The 13,305-nt window shown below is 48.3% G+C and overlaps 1 protein-coding gene across 9 annotated transcripts in view; it reads left to right on the forward strand.

The window, feature by feature from the left end:
- The window catches only part of Zdhhc14 (zinc finger, DHHC domain containing 14), a 261,330-nt gene that overhangs the window by 203,310 nt on the left and 44,715 nt on the right, over positions 1-13,305 (forward strand). The window contains exon 2 of one of the 9 annotated variants that reach the window (XM_017317407.2): positions 11,872-11,908. The exons of the other annotated variants lie outside the window; for them this stretch is intronic. The gene's annotated coding sequence lies outside the window, so the exon portion shown is untranslated. The remainder of the gene's footprint in view (positions 1-11,871; positions 11,909-13,305) is intronic. 9 annotated transcript variants of the gene reach the window in all.

Raw genomic sequence — 13,305 nt, forward strand, 5'->3', positions numbered from 1 at the left:
GCAGGCAGGCAGGCGTGGGGTGGGGTAAGGATGCTGTACGTGCAGTCAGAAGCCAAGGAGCAGAGGCCTCAGGAAAACCCGGAACAATTGAACCAAGAGGAACCCCTATAGACGTCAGGGGTCGTTTTTAGATGGGGACTCCCCAAAAGCTGGTTGAGGATGGTGCTGTGCCTGAAGGGATACACAGAGCTATTCAGCAGTTACCCCTAACCAGTTGTCTCTCTGTCTTAGTTAGGGTTTTACTGCTGTGAACAGACACCACGACCAAGGAAAGTCTCAAAAAGGACAGCATTGAATTGGGGCTGACTTACAGGTTCAGAGATTCAGTCTATTATCATTCATCATGGTGGGAGCATGGCAGCATCCAGGCAAGCATGGCACTGGGGGAGCTGAGAGTTCTACATTTTGTTCCGAAGACAAACAGGAGAAGACTGGCTTCTAGGCAGCTAGGACAGGGGTCTTAAAGCCCGTGCCCACAATGACATACTTCCTCCAACAAGGCCACACCTATTCCAACAAGGTCAGACCTCCAGATATGCTTGCCACTCCCCAGGCCAAGCATATTCAAACCACCCCACTCCCCATCACCAGCATGGTAGCCTTGTCTTTTGCTCAGCTGTGTATAGTTTACCAGGTGGTGTGGCATCATAAAGAGCAGGACAGGCTTCTTGATTGTCTTAAATCAAAAGTGTTACAGATGCCACAGCAGAAGACCTCACTGTGGGCTCTCTCCTGAGCAACATCTTCCCTTTGCTGGGACCATAGAAGGGAATAGCGGCAGACACATATGAAGTCAGAGGCAGAGCCCACAGAGAAGGTGAGTCCTTCTCAAACACCCAGGGATGGCGTTAGAGCACAGAGGTTGGACTCTGAGTAGCGCTTCAGCTAGTATGAATGGAAAGGAGAACTGTAGATGCCCTGGCACCATCGTGAGGCCACAGTGGAAGAGCTAGATGGTCTGCGGTCTCTTCTCCATGGAGATAAAGAGCATGCTCACATGCTACTTGGAAGTGTTTCCTGTACCTATGGGGATGGATCGTCATAGTGCTTCACAGAGGAGGCTGCAGACACTCCCACAGATCCCTTATATGGCATTGTTGTGGTCCCAGCAATGACCCCATTCATCTTTGCCCCACAGTCAGATAGGCTTAGTGGACCTTAGCTAGGATCAGAGCCAGGAATCTGTACCCTGAGTGGAAGCAAACTGACCCATTGAAGTTTTACTGAGCCTTGTCCCTGAAGGTCTTGTGTTTTAGGTGTCTGACACTCTGAGTCTCTGGGCAGCTCCTGGAGTCAGGGATGTAGCTGAACACCCAATAAGAAGAGGCAGGGCTGACACTATTGTGGATGCCAGGAAGTGCTTGCTGATAGGAGCCTGATATAGCTGTCTCCTGAAAGTCTCTGCCACAACCTGACAAGTACAGAGGTGGATGCTCACAGCCAACCATTGGACTGAACACAGGGTCTCCAATGGAGGAGTTAGAAAAAGGATCCAAGGAGCTGAAGGGGTTTGCAACCCCATAGGAAAAACAACAATATCAACCAACCAGACCCCCCCCCAATCCCCCGCTAAGCTCCCAGGGACTAAACCACCAACCAAAGAGTACACATGGAGGGACCCATGGCTCCAGCCACATATGTAGCAGAGGATGGCCTTGTCAGGCATCAATGGGAGGAGAGGCCCTTGATCCTGTGAAGGCTCAATGCCCCAGTGTAGGGGAATGCCAGGGTGGGGAGGCAGGAGTGGGTGGGTGGCTCGGTGGTGGTGGGGGCACTCTTATACAAGAAGGAGGGGGGTTTCATAGGAAAGGAGGTTTGGGGGGAGAACCTGGAAAGGGTTTAACATTTGAAATGTAAATAAACTATCCAACTAAAAACAAAAAAGATAGGCAGGGCTGAGATCACTCACACTAGAGAGGTAGGACCACTCACTGGAAGCTCTAATCTTGGACCCAAGAGCTCAACCTTTGTTGAGGTGCCAAGAACAGAACTGTCCCTTTGGGGATATCTGTACCCCGAATGCACAGTTTGTTCATTTACAGCATGAGACTATCACAGAGAAAGACCAGAGGTCTCCCCATGCAGAGCCAGCTCTCTCTCTGCCCATCATCTAACGATCTGGGAAGCCAACACATTATTAGACACCAACCGTAAGTGTCCAGTGGGAAACCCACCCATCCACAGAACCAGAACTGCTGACCGACCAGCCCTCTGGTCTCTCTAGATACGCCTGTCACATTTTCTCACGTAAGACTTGGACCCTTGTGTATATGCGCTTTTAAAAGACCTGCTTTCTTTTAAAATTTTGTTTGTGTGTATGTATGTGCCTGCTTCTCTGTGTATCCACATGTATGCAGATGCCCCTGGAGGCCAGAAGAGGGTGTCAGATTCCCTGAAGCTAGAGTTGCAGGTAGTTGTGGGCTGCCCAGTGTGGGTACTGTGAACTGAACCCAAGTCCTCTGCAAGAGCAGCATCTTTGCAGATGCTGGGCCATCTCTCCAGCTCACGTCCTTAGAGGGCCATAGTGATTTAACATGGTACATTTGCATTACATTTTACACTGTATGATAGCTGCTGTAATCAGTGCATTTATTTGTTTGTTCATTGAAGTTATTTTACACAAAAGAACAAGATTAAAGCACAAGTCGCAGCAACAGAAATGCCTCAAGCACAGACTTTCTGGAGCCTTGGTTCATCTGGGGTTAATGTCCACGCACAGTTCTGAAAGGCTACTATGTGCAAGGCTGGTGTGTGCTGCTGGGTGTGAGCCAACAGTGGGATGACCTCTGGCCAAGTGCTTTCTCGCTTTCTCTGGAATTGTCTAAATGCAGTCAGTTTTAAAAATACTTTTCTTCAACACCCAGAAAAAGCCAGAGTAATTACTCCACTGAGGTCTGTTTCTGTTGGCCAGACTCCCCGACCCCCACCTCTCCCTCCCTCCCTCCCTCCCTCCCTCCCTCCCTCCCTCTCTCTCCCTCCTCTCCTGCTGCTGTGTCTGTGGACTTGCTCTGTCCTTCTTTCTTTATGTATGCTCTGTGGCCGTGTGTCACAGATTGGACTCAGCTCTGGACACACCCCCTCAGATCTCTCTGAACACTTTTTAACTCTAGCACAAATCTCTCTTCCAAGCTCCAGACTTGGTAGATGTGGCTGATACCAGATACTTCCACTTGCAGAGACATAGATGCCGTGTATCCGTCTTCCCTGGTGACATACTGAATGTCAGTGTTCCTCAGAAAGTCCCAGGGGACACCTCCCTACTGCACTCTGCTCACCTGACCCCTCTCCACACCTTGGGCTTTCACTTACCAGGTAGACCCCCAATTGCCCATCTCTCTCTCTCTCCCTCCTTCCCTCCCTCCCTTCCTCCCTGCCTCCCCCCTCCCTGTCCCAGCAGCCCTGGGCTACCAATAGCTCTTACCCACCCAGGAGTCTCCTAGAGAGCTTCCAACACAAATCCCTGCTCCCCACACATCTCAGCTTCTGTCTGACACTAGAGTAACCACAGCCAAGCAGAATCTAGCCACTAGACAGGCCTTCCACCTGTCTGAAGGGCCGTGAACCATATGAGCATCCCACAAGCCCTATGTTCCAGCTGGGTAGGCACCGTGTCTAGCCTCAGCCCCTGGCTCCTTTCTCAAGTCCACATGTTGGTATGCATTGCCCCCAGGAGGCCTCCCAGACCTACTCCTTCCTATACTCTTCCTTAATACTGAAGACTTGTGCTGTTGCGGCAGATGCGTGCACAAGCTTGTTTGGAGATTGTCTCTGCCCCATCTGCATTTAAGCTCTGAGAAGCAGGTTGTTTCTCTCCAAGGTGGCAATTCCTCAGCAGTAGCACTTATGGACAACAGTAGCCCAGGAGGGGACTAAATCAAGATTCCTCTTGGAATACTATCACCACCTCTGTCCTCTGTCCTTTGGAGAAGAAGGAAACATTTCTAGACCCTGCTGCTCCTTCAGCTCTATAGTGAGGTCTGTGCTCTCAACTGGGAAGAAACAAGATTTCCTTCACCCGTGGTTCCACCGTCAAACCTCTGAGAAGGGCAGGTTAGGTTTCAGAACTGGGAAGACAGCTAGCTCACTGGGCCAGGTTCTTGCCACATAGGCCTGAGCACATGAGAGTCTGAATTCAATCCCCTTAGGAAATATGTTTTTAAAAATGTTAGCATGGTGACACATACTTGTAATCGCCAAGGGCTTAAGAAAGGAGCAGAGAGAAGCCTCGGGCTCACTGGCCTGCCAGCTATGTGTGGCAAATTGTCCAGAGAGAAACCTACCTTAGAAAACAAGACAGAGAACAAAGAAGACTCAAAGCTGACTTCTGAATGTACATGCACATGTACGTACGTACACACACACACACACACACATCACACATACACACACACATATACATATACACACACACACACAGACACACACACACAAACACATACACACACACATACACACACATACACACACACATACACACACACATCACACACACATATACATATACACACAGAGAGAGACACACACACACACACACACACACACACACACACACACATACACACACACACACACACACACACACACACATCACAGACCCTCAGAGTATATATGTTTTTAAGTGTTAAATCTTACCAGTATCCCTGCTCTCCTTGCAGGATGATGACATGAAGACCACTCACAGACTTAGGCCTGTTCCAGAACAACTTAGCACATGTGTATTTACTCAGCAAATAGTTAGTTTAGGGCCTTCCCTGTGCCGTAAAGTAATAGCTTTCATCCCTGTGTTTTCCTGCAGCTCATGGTAAGAAATACAGTTGTCAGTGGGATCTCAGTGAGCCCCGTTCAGAGATGAAGTCTTGAGACGGACTGCTTACCACGTGCTAAGCCCAGTGCAGTCTCTTGGTTCCTTTTGGTGCTGGTCCTGACCCACTAACTTACTGACCTATTCTACTACTTGACCCTGACCTTTGGTTAAAAGAACCTAGGGTTTAAAGGGCAAGCAAAACCACTTCCCTTCGAAGCAAGCATCTTAGTTCTATCAGGCAAGCCACAGTACTTACCCACCCACAGCTGGGCTTCACAGCTGTTCTCCTGAGACCCAAAGGATGGCATATTAGCATGCCATGCTGAAAAAGGCACCTGCTGGCCTGTCTTCTTACAATAAAACAATTTTAAATTAGGTGTTGAAATAAGTCACTTCAATTTCTATGATCTATGCTTCTAGGTCTGTAATTCTTGGCCCTGGTGTCCAGGAGCAAGGCTTCGGGAAATGTAGATTCCTTTGTAGGGGACAGGTTGAAACAGGCTGCTTTCAACAGCTTTTCAAAGTACTAGGAAATGGAAAAAAAAAACTGCTAAGAATCATGGCCATAGAGCCTAAAACAGTTTCCAGTACTATAAAAGAGAGCAGAGGAGAAGCAAGGTGGTCTGGCCCTTTGCTGAGCCAATTCTCTGGGTTTCATGGTCTCTCCTGACATCCTATCCTTTTCCTCTAGCTGGTTGGCCTCACCCAGACAGCAGCCAGAAGTCTCCCCATCCCAGGTCCAGGGAGCCTGCGACTGGTAGCTTTGAGAGGCTGGTGGTGAATTCCAGCTGAGCAGGGAGGGCTTTATCCTCCTGCCTCAGACTGCCCCTGTGGACCTGCCACTGGCTGCTGTTAGGTTTAACTCCTGCTCACAGACTCCTCACTATGCTTTGGCCTAACGAACACTCCCTGAACCCTTTCAAAAAGCCAGCCGGACCTCTACATTTCATCTGCCACAGCGCAGAAAATCATTTCTGGGCCGTTAAGCTGTGACTGGCTCCAGAGGTGTACAACATGTCCATTCTCGCAGTCCAGCGTGGATGTCATGTCCTTCTGGAAGCATCTCAAAGTTCTGAACAGCTTTTATAGAAACTGTCCCATGATTCCATTCCACAGAGGGGCCCCATAAACTACACAACTGCCCTTGACCATGAGAGAGACTTCTGCCTGTTCTTTTGGAAGCCTTAGTTTAGAGAATTAATTGAGCTCTCCTGCCTAGATCACAGTGACTCAGTGGAGTGTTTGCAAGCTTTCTGTGACCAACAGGAGACAAAAACAGTACCCTGTGTTTAGAGTCTAAGACGCCTGCACAGGCCCAAGGCTGCTGGCAGGACTACTTTATGTGCACTGTTAACTCCTGACTGCTTTTAGAGCCGCCGATTAGTTCTGGGCTTCACCTGGGTCTCCTGGAGCTTCAGGGGGTTTGGTAGGTTCTTTATAGTTTCTCTGCTGAGGCCCACCAGAACTTCCACGTGTTCTCAGAGCAGTCACAGTTGACTTCAGTTCTTAAAGTGGAGTCACAGTATAAGAGCTAGGAAGAATTTTGGGTGACATTTCTCAACAGGCAAAAAGCCAGGACCCGAATTCAGGACACCAAGTTAGAGACCCATGCCCTTCCAACAGTAGAATGTCCGATAACAGCGCAGACCACACACATCCTGACCTCAACTTGGAATGTTCAGGGTTATTATGACAAACATGTACTGCCTAACTACAAATCCACCAGATTTTTGTAATTGTAACTGTTGTTGTTGTTATAAGTTGTTGTTATAAGCAGAGGCCCAAAGTAAGTGAGGAAAGCCAATACACCACACAGGCAGGGGTCGCTGTTATGGTTCTGTAAGGAAGAGAAAGCAAGATGTGGGGTTGCCCATCTGGAAACCTGGCCATCAGGACTCTGAGCAGCAGACACACAGGAGTGCCATCATCTAGAAGAGTCACCCAGGCAACGCAGGCCAAGAAGCTAATGAGATCTCATTTGCATTGAAAGGTCCCCCCTGGCGACAATGTGGAGGCCCACACTGAAGGGGGCTTCCTGGAAGAGGTGACAGTGGTTGTCTTAGTCAGGGTTTGTATTCCCGCACAAACATCATGACCAAGAAGCAAGTTGGGGAGGAAAGGGTTTATTCAGCTTACACTTCCACATTGCTGTTAATCACCAGAGGGAGTCAGCATAGGAACACAGGGCAGGAACCTGGAGGCTGATGCAGAGGCCATGGAGGGGTGCTGCATACTGGCTTGCTTCTCCTGGCTTGCTCAGCTTGCTTTCTTGTAAAACCCAGGACTACCAGCCCAGGGATGACACCTCCCACAATGTCCCTCTCTCCATCCTTGATCACTAACTAAGAAAATGCCTTTCAGCTGGATCTCACGGAGGCATTTCCTCAAGGGAGGCTTTCTCTGTAATAACTCTAGCTTGTGTCAAGTTGACACACAAAACCAGCCAGTATGGTGGTTCATAAAACAAGACACATAGGCTCCAGTGAGCCTCAGAAACAGAAGGCTAGAAAAGACTAGAAGTGCATTTAGCAGTTCCTGTTGATCGCCTGGGTATGAGGGATAATCAGGCATAAAAAAATGAATATGTTCCCTCCAGTGGGTACCTGGGTGAATGGGGCACTGCAGGCTGTAAGGGAAAAAGAACTAAGAAGGTGGGTGTAGGACATAGGGCTTTTCCCCTTCTGGGCAGGAGGAATTTGGACAGTTAGGTAAGGATCAATGTGTAGCAGAACTTCACACTAAGTCCGTCCTTGGGTATTGAACTGCATTTCAATCTAGGCAGGATTGGCCAGGTTACAGCTCTGCAGGTACATGTGTTGAGAAACTCTGCTCTGGTTGGTCTTTATCTCAGGTCTCTTTCTGCCATGCGGCAGAAGTCTGTCACTCAAGGGGATGTGCAGTGACTGTTCCTGTTTGAAGCGGGGTGGGCTGTGAAGTTCCGATGCTCCCGGGATCTAAGGTGACTTAGGTTTAGGACGATGACTTTGGGTGCCTGTGGCGGATGTTGTGAGGAACAAGACATTTTGAAAGGCTGACAGTAAGATAACTCGGTCAGTCTTATCTCCATTTCTCAGCCCGGAACAGGATGAAACCGGTGAGTGATCACCGTGTTTAGACAGGGTGGTCCTTGACTGGTCAACACGCCCACATGTTAGAGTCTGACCTCAGGTTCTAAGGCAGGGGAGACAGACAAAAGATAAAAGCAGAGACCCCAGGCTTTTGTTGTGGGAGTCAGGGGAGGGGGGAGAGGGAGCAAAAACGGCTTCTGAACGGCTGTTACAGTATGAGCTGCATCAATGCCGGCCTCCCCAGAACCTCCTTGTCCCTTCTCCTAGAGACACACATTCATTACCACTGGAGGACTGGAGTTAAAACAGATGACAAACCCAGACTGTTTGAAAAGACAAATGGATAGAATTAGGCCCGAGCGATGACTGGAAGGACCGTCACTGTCCATTAGTCAAACTCCTTTAAAACTCAGAGACCTAGCAACCTGACTGGTGAGGGGAAAGCTGGCTGGAGCCAGTGAGATCGCAGGGATGGGGAGGAGAGGACCACTTTAGAGTGGGCCACACAGCTGCCCAAGGTGATGCCATAAAGGCAGCAAGTCTACATTTACTAAGTGCTTTTATATTGAAGGGATTCAGTTGTAGTTTTGGGGGGTTTTGTTTTGTTTTGTTTTGTTTCGGTTTTTGTTTAAGAAATGGGTTTAAAAGGCAAAGAATCTTGGTTTATAAGATACTGGAGAGATGTCAAGATGGTAAATCCCATGCAGGCAGTGATAAGATGTGGTGACTTTTGGCATTTACATTTCCATCCCAAAGATATCACTAAATGCCTTTGGAAGTGAAGACGTTGCGTCCCATCAGAAACCCTGTAATAATTCTGTAAAGCTATCTATTAATTCATAGGATTTTATTTTCCAACAAGTTAGATGGGATGCATTTGGGGAAGGGGGCTGAGAAAAGAAGGTACGGGAAGAAGCCCCCTTCCCGAGACTTGCATGGTTGGCATCAGACCCCACTCCCACTCAAGCTCCACAGACACAGCTATAATGTGCACCAGCAGCTCTGTCACATTCCCATGGCTGCATTAAAAGTCTGCACTTTCCCCGGGTTCCCTGGCTGAGAACAAGGCTCCCTTTCTCAATGGAGGGTAGAGGCCTCTAGATATGGGCTAGTGTTTACTGCTGAAAGAATCACGCTGCCCCGGTACAGCAGTGAGCCTTGCATCCTCGCTCCTGGCTCACTGGACCTACAGCCCACATGACCCTTGAAATGGCACAGCCAAACAGCTGTTTCAGAAGAGACAAACTAGCTACTTGGCACCTTGACCAGCAGAGAACTGCTATCAGAGACAGCCCTGGAAAGAGGCTCAGAATTTGGATACGCACCGGGTCCTATGGCCACTTTCCCCAACTGTAAAATGGAACAATAATATTGAGCCCTAAAAGCACTGAGTCTAGCAACGTTAGATAGTAAGAGAACTAAATGGTAAGAACCAGACTGGAAAGATGGCTCCATTGGTAAAGTGCTTGCCTGGTAGGCAGGAGGACTAAGTTGGGTTCGTGGCATGTATGTAAAAATGGTAGACTATGTTGGTACCAATTTGTCTTAGTCAGGGTTTCTATTCCTGCACAAACCTCATGACCAAGAAGCAAGTTGGGGAAGAAAGGGTTTATTCGGCTTACATTTCCATACTGCTGTTGATCACCAAAGGATGCAGGACTGGAACTCAAGCAGGTCAGGAAGCAGGAGCTGATGCAGAGGCCATGGAGGGATGTTCTTTACTGGCTTGCTTCCCCTGGCTTGCTCAGCCTGCTTTCTTGTAGAACCCAAGACTACCAGCCCAGAGATGGTCCCACCCACAAGGGGCCTTTCCCCCTTGATTGCTAATTGAGAAAATGCCTTACAGTTGGATCTCGTGGAGGCATTTCCCCAACTGAAGCTCCTTTCTCTGTGATAACTCCAGCTGCGTCAAGTTGACACCCAGAACCCACCAGTACAATTGACCCCTTGTCAACTTGACACAAACACATCACTAATAAGCCTCAACCCTTAGCTCTTATTCATCCCCAAGCAAGATCTTAAATAACTTTAAAAGTCCCACAGTCTTTACTATTAAAATTTCAATCCTTTAAAAACATCCAATATCTTTTAAAATCCAAAGTCTTTTTACAATTAAAAGTCTCTTAACTGTGGGATCCACTAAAATACTTTCTTCCTTCAAGAGGGAAAAATATCAGGGCACAGTCACAATCAAATGCAAAAATTAAACTCCAACTGTCCAATGTCTGGGATCGAACTCATGATCTTCTGGGCTCCTCCACAGGCTTGGGTCACTTCTCTAGCCATGCCCTTTGTAGCACACACCTTGTCTTCTAGGCTCCAGATGCCTGTACTCCACTGCTGCTGCTGTTCTTGGTAGTCATCTCATGGTACCGGCATCTCCAAAACGCTGCTGTCTTTCACTGTAACTAGGCTTCAACAATAGCCTCTCATAGGCTCTCTTCATGGTGCCAAGCCTCAACTCCTTTGCATGACCCCTTCAGTCCTGGGCCATCAATAGCAACTGAGGCTGCACCTTCACCAATGCCTTCCATGGCCTCTCACAGTGCCGAGCCTCAGCTGCTCTTCATGACCCCTTCATACCTTCAAAACCAGTACCATCTGGGTAACTCTTATACATTACCAAGTCCTGCTCCAGCATGAGGTACAACTTTGGCTATCTCTGGAACACAGCCTCTGTGCTCTCAAAAAACACTTCCCAGAAGATGTCACCTCAATGATGCTGGTCTCTTCTTAATCACCGCTAATTTCTTAGCTCCAGCTAACCAGCATCAATAATCCCAGTAAGGAAAAGTTTTCACTTTAGTAGTTCTGGTATCTTGTTAATCACAGCTGATTCTTCAGCCCCAGCTAACCAGAACCACAGAATCGTCACAATCCAAAATAGCAACAGCCCTGGAAGAGTCTTTAATTTTCCCTCTGAAATTTCACAAGCCAGGCCTCCATCTTCTGCACTGTTCTCAACATTATCTTCCAAGCTCCTACACAACGTCTGACAGAGCACTTAACACTAATCTTCTAGCCCAAAGTTCCAAAGTCCTTCCATAGTCCACCCCAAAACATGGTCAGGTTGTCACAGGCATACCCCACTATGCTGGTACCAATTTGTCTTAGTCAGGGTTTCTATTCCTGCACAAACATCATGACCAAGAAGCAAGTTGGGGAGGAAAGGGTTTATTCGGCTTACATTTCCACTCTGCTGTTCATCACCAAAGGATGCAGGACTGGAACTCAAGCAGGTCAGGAAGCAGGAGCTGATGCAGAGGCCATGGAGGGATGTTCTTTACTGGCTTGCTTCCCCTGGCTTGCTCAGCCTGCTCTCTTATAGAACCAAGACTACCAGCCCAGAGATGATCCCACTCACAAGGGGCCTGAAACCCTTGATTGCTAATTGAGAAAATGCCTTACAGCTGGATCTCGTGGAGGCATTTCCCCAACTGAAGCTCCTTTCTCTGTGATAACTCCAGCTGTGTCAAGTTGACACCCAAAACCAGCCAGTACAGTTTGTAATCCCAGAGCTGGGGTTGTGGAGACAGAATTCCCAGGGCTTTCTGGCCAGTCAGCCTAACCTCAGGGGTCAGCTCCAGACCTCTGAGAGACCCTGTCTTAAAAGACGGTGAACAGTATCTCTTGCATGACACCCAAGGGTGTTCTCCAACCTCCACACACATGCAAACACACACACACACACACACACACACACACACGTGTGCACATATACACACAAGCATGCACACATATAGACTAGAAATAAATAAATAAACAAATCATGCTAGGTGCTTTGCACAGTGCCTGGGTCCTGGCAAGGTGGGAGCCAAAGCTGTGTCAAAGCACGAATGGTCTCAAAAGTGATCGGGCAGGGGTAACTTCCCAGCCTTGAGTGCAGGGGGCGGGGGGGACTGTTAACAGCTTAGATCCGGATGGAGATAGAAATCCTTTAGTGATGAAGACTCGGTCCTCGAATCCCTTGCTAAGCTAAATTCTCTTCTGTCCCTATAGGGTTACTTTAGGAGTGCTGCGTTCTCCCTAAGGCCAGGTAATGATGTTTGTCACTGGATCTCAATATTTTCTCTAGAACACAAACACAAAGTACCTTGCAAAGGGAAAATTCTTCTGATTTTTGGAAATAAAAGAAGCCTGAGGTTTAAAGAAAAGCAATTTTCCACTTCGAATCTTTAAAAACATTTAACTTAATTTGGATGTAATTAACATTTAGATTAGAAGCTTCAAGCCTCCACTGTGGTTTCCCTCTCTTGGGTCTCGGGCTTCTCAAGACAATCTAGGGGACTAAGACTACTTGAGCCTGTACCTCAGAGAAGGAAGGTTCTTCCTGGGCGTGATGGCGAGCGCCTTTAACTCCAGCACTCTGGGAGGCAGGGGCAGATGGATCTCATGAGTTCAAGGCCAGCCTGGATTACAGAGTGAGTCCCAGGACGGCCATGTATAATGAGACCTGATCACAAAGAAGGAAGGGAGGGAGGGATGAGGAGAGAAAAGAAAAGAGAAAAAAAGGATGGAGAAGAAAAAGAAAAGCTCTGAATTCTAGCTCCACAGCACCCATGTGGACCACGGGCCACATCTGTACAGCACTGAGTTCCACGTTGAGGCCTGACAGGTTCTGTTCTGTTCTGTTCTGTTCTAAGACCAAGTTCCTCCAGGTAGCCATGGCTATCCTGGAACTTGCTCTGTAGACCAGGCTGGCCTCATACTCACAGAAATCTGCCTGCGTGAGACTCCTGAGTGCTGGGATTAACCGAATACTCCAGCACCACCCCATAACCTTTTTTTTTTTTAAATTCACTCTTTTCTGTAGCTTTCTTCAAACACAACTTTTCCAAGCCCCTTTTAGTCCTTGATCCAGAGACTTTCCAGTCTCTACCCAGTGTCTCTATTTCTAAGGTCTCTTTCATGCCCTCCCAGGTCTTCTTTTAATCAGAGAAGAGACTAAGTACGTGTCTCAGCACCAAGTCTCAGATCCAGTGGGGCCACCATTGGTTTCCAGGCCGCTAGCTTTTCTCAGGGCTTCCTGGTCTGTGTCATGGAGGACAGGAGAGATGGCAGAGGTGTTTCATCCATAATAGGAAGTCATGCTTCTCGCTGGAACTAAGTGTCTGGAAGCTTCCTTTAATCATACATAAGGCTGTAATGTAGGACCCCGCTTCCTTTTCTTGAGTGGTGTCCCCTTGGATAACGTTCTTTCCTTGCTTCGGGAGCTGAGGCAGGTGATGTGGTACCCCTGCCTCCTCCAGATCCCACTCTAAATGGAGCCGCCCTCCCTCCCACAGTCCCTGGGGTTCATCCACAATTACAGCTGGCCACCTGCTTGACCAGTGCACTACCCAGTCCCCTGACCTCCCCGATCATTTCCTTGTGTTTGGCTTTCCCAGCATCTTCCCTTCCAACACCCTTGTTCAAGTCCATCAACTGCCCACC

The sequence above is a fragment of the Mus musculus genome, chromosome 17, assembly GCF_000001635.26.
Source record: "Mus musculus strain C57BL/6J chromosome 17, GRCm38.p6 C57BL/6J".
Lineage (NCBI taxonomy): Eukaryota > Metazoa > Chordata > Mammalia > Rodentia > Muridae > Mus > Mus musculus.